The following is a 3,739-nucleotide window of genomic DNA, read 5'->3' on the forward strand; positions in this document are numbered from 1 at the left end:
CTCTCTCTCTCTCTCTCTCTCTCTCTCTCTCTCACACACACACACACACACACACACACACACACACACACACACACACACACACACACACACACACACACACACACATTTGCTGAGTTCATTTTTTCTATTTAGACAGAGTTAAATACACTACTTACAACCCACAACCCACGCAAATCAACACACAGCGCCATCAACCCACGCAGACAGTAACACACACCCATGTCAACGCAAACACCACACCAAACTCCTCACTTTCCCATTAACCCCTTTAGTACTGGGAGACATTTTTGCCTCGAGATTTGTGTGCGATTACACCATTTTATTGATATCAGGAAGGATCTATGGAGGTCAGAAGATTAATGGCCACAGTTTTCACTATTCTAATCTCCCCCAAATGAGTTTCTGAAGATGTCTAGAACCACCAAATAGTAAGCAGAATGAATATGGAAAATGTGTCATGGTACTGAAAGGGTTAATACCTCCTCCCTCTCACACACACACACACACACACACACACACACACACACACACACACACACATACACGCGGACCATTCTCGCCCAACACACTAAACCAAAGGGACACGTAGCTCCACCAAACACATATTTATTGTACTTACTGTAGGATATTCTAATTATAACACACGGCGACAATGAAAAAATGCATGTAATTATTCTGTCACTGGAAAAAAAAAGATGAATTCATAATAGACAAAAGAACATTAGAAGAGATGTGTACAAAATCACCTAAAATTAATATTAATCCACTTCAGGCAGCGAGGCGTGAGCGATATTTGTGTCGCCTAATAAGACTGTAATTGCATTGACAAACATTAAGCGAAACAATATTCCTACACAACACATCCTCTCTCTCTCTCTCTCTCTCTCTCTCTTTGTGCCCCACCTCCACCACCACCTGCAGTATTCATTGTTTATTTTCTGCTAAATGTGACGCTTTACGAACGTGATGAGGAATGAATGTTTGTGAATGGACTAGTACACATTATATCTATTGCTATGAACACTTCGCTCTTTGTTCCTCATGGCACAGCAGAACGTGAATTGGTAACTTATTTCTTCTCTCTGTTCTTTCTTGTAATCATTTGTCTCCTTTATTCAACATTTTGGTTCTGCTCTTGTTGTTTCTATTTCTTCTTTCTTTCATGTGGTCTTTTGTAAGTTTCTTTGGTATTCTTGAATTTTACGTATCTAATTATTACGAATTAGTCTTTGTTTTTTTTTCTATTGTAATCTTGATGCGTCCATCGTCCTATGCTTTCATTGTTGTGCCAGAATGGAATCAGTGAACCTCTTCCTACTCCTCTCTATCTAATCTCCCTTCTTCCTTTTCTTCTTTCTTATGCGTATTAACATTTTTACATCCTTCCCGCTTTTATCTTTATTTTAGCATCCTCATTCATTATCTTTATTTTCCTACTTCCCTGATTCTTAAATTCATCGTGATTTTTGTTCATCATTCAGACACATACTCTCACATTTTTCGCATTTTCTTTAATTTCTCATTCATCTCTTGGTGTTACTTTATTTTTTTTCTCCGTTACTCCAGTTTATCCAGTGCTACTTCTACTTCAACAAAGCAAATATACTGTCTTTATTCTAGTCTTTCCTTCCTTCACACCATTATTATTCTCCTCTCTCCCTCTCTCATATTCCCCACTACCTCAGTTCATCCCTTTCTTCTCCTTCCTCATTCAGATTTTCCTTGTTGCATCTCTATTTTCAAGCTCATCCCTGGCTCCTCATTCTCCCCTTCAATCTCTCATCTTTCCCTCCTCTCCTTGCGAAGCCTCATTCTCCCCTCCCTTCATCCTCCCCACGTGTAATCTTCTGTTCGTCTCTTAGTCTCTCATCTTACCTTGCCATCCTCGCACCCTCTGCAGGAAACAGTAAAGGCCTCGCAGTGTTCCCCCCAGGGTTAGTGATCAGGGATGCACGGCGGGAGCCAAGGCCACGCTCTCTGGGGAACAAAGAGAGTACGCATTTTTTAGCATGTTTATATACGCCTGCTGTCTGCTCGCTGCTTCTATCTTTCGGTAGCTGATTCTAGTGTTGTTCTCTCTCTCTCTCTCTCTCTCTCTCTCTCTCTCTCTCTCTCTCTCTCTCTCTCTCTTAGGTGTGTCGTGTAAAAAGTAGTTTAGTAACGTATACATTGAAGTACTGGACTGTTTATGAGCTTTTCTCTCTCTTTTTTTTGTTCACGCATTCTGCAAACACACACATACACACACACACACACACACACACACACACACACACACACACACACACACACACACACACAGATAAAATGCATAAAAAGAAAACCTTTGTATTATTTTGACCAATTCTCAGACGCCAATAACACATACATACACAACTAATTAACTAACACTAATACTATTATTACTCCTACTAGCACCTTTAGTCAGACCACTAAATAAATAACAGAAAAAATGTAACCTAAGAATAAAAAAACAATTGATGAGAAAGTAGTAGAAATATTCAGATTCACAAAATATTCGGAAGGATTCTTGGCGGCCCCTCCTGCATTCATCAACTTCTGAGCGAGTTCTCTGCTCTTCACCCTCCCTCCTCATCCTGCCATATTAATCAAACACACTGGTAGGAGGAAGAACAGGGAGAACAGGAAGACCTCTCACAATGTACGAGGTGAAGAACAAGGATGATTCTTTTTGTTCTTTTTGTTTATGTTATGGCCTGTAGCGTCTGTAGGTTTACTTGAAGAGTATGTATGGGAAGCGCTGTTCAGTTTCCACCCATTAGTGGCGTAGGCAATTTTTATTTATATTGGTACCCATATTAAGGCTCATATCACCACCCAAGTGCATCTTTGGTATAACCACCTAGAGCCTGGGTATCATGGTTGTAGGTAACTTTAAACCATCGAAAAATGGCATAGCTTCAAAGCGGTACGTGGTGGGATTCAAACCTACGCATGGATGTCTGCCCGATCCCACGCTCATCATCTTATCCACTACGCCACCGCCTCCCTGACGGTAAAGAGAGAGAGAGAGAGAGAGAGAGAGAGAGAGAGAGAGAGAGAGAGAGAGAGAGAGAGAGAGAGAGAGAGAGAGAGAGAGAGAGAGAGAGAGAGAGAGAGAGAGAGAGAGAGAAAGAGAAAATAAAGGAAAAAAAAGCAAAACGACGAAGGCGAAAGAGGAAAAAAAAAAAAAGAGGAAAAGGGAGGGACAAAAGAACAGGCATGAAAACAGAAAAGATAATGAGGGATTAGAAAAAAAAGTAAAATGATATCAGCAGGTAAATTTTTGGACGAGCTCGGTTTCCTTAAGCTTCTCATTCAAAAGTGACGAGTCTGTATAAATTAAACCTGTCGGGATTTAAAACATTCCCTTTCAGTCAACACTCCTCTGGTAATTCAATGGAAGAAACACATACGACTCATTGAAAGAAAAGGATGGGGAGGAGGAGGAGGAGGAGGAGGAGGAGGAGGAGGAGGAGGAGATTACACACACATACACACACGCTTGTTCCGTAGGGTAACGTCTGGCTGTCTCGTCAGAGACTGCAGCAGATCAAACAGTGAAACACACACACACGCCCGGTAGCTCAGTGGTTAGAGAGCTGGCTTCACAAGCCAGAGGACCGGGTGGAGATATTTGGGTGTGTCTCCTTTCACGTGTAGCCCATGTTCACCTAGCAGTGAGTAGGTACGAGATGTAAATCGAGGAGTTGTGACCTTGTTGTCCCGGTGTGTG

The 3,739-nt window shown here is 41.5% G+C and overlaps 1 long non-coding RNA gene across 1 annotated transcript in view; it reads right to left on the bottom strand.

Annotated features, from left to right (window-relative positions):
• The window catches only part of LOC123513495, a 214,259-nt gene extending 212,278 nt beyond the window's left edge, over positions 1 to 1,981 (bottom strand). Inside the window, exon 1 of the long non-coding RNA XR_006677380.1 lies at positions 1,879 to 1,981. This is a non-coding gene — a long non-coding RNA (uncharacterized LOC123513495). The remainder of the gene's footprint in view (positions 1 to 1,878) is intronic.
• Positions 1,982 to 3,739: the final 1,758 nt, after the last annotated feature.

This window comes from Portunus trituberculatus, chromosome 36 (genome assembly GCF_017591435.1).
Source record: "Portunus trituberculatus isolate SZX2019 chromosome 36, ASM1759143v1, whole genome shotgun sequence".
In the NCBI taxonomy this organism is placed as follows: Eukaryota; Metazoa; Arthropoda; class Malacostraca; order Decapoda; family Portunidae; genus Portunus; species Portunus trituberculatus.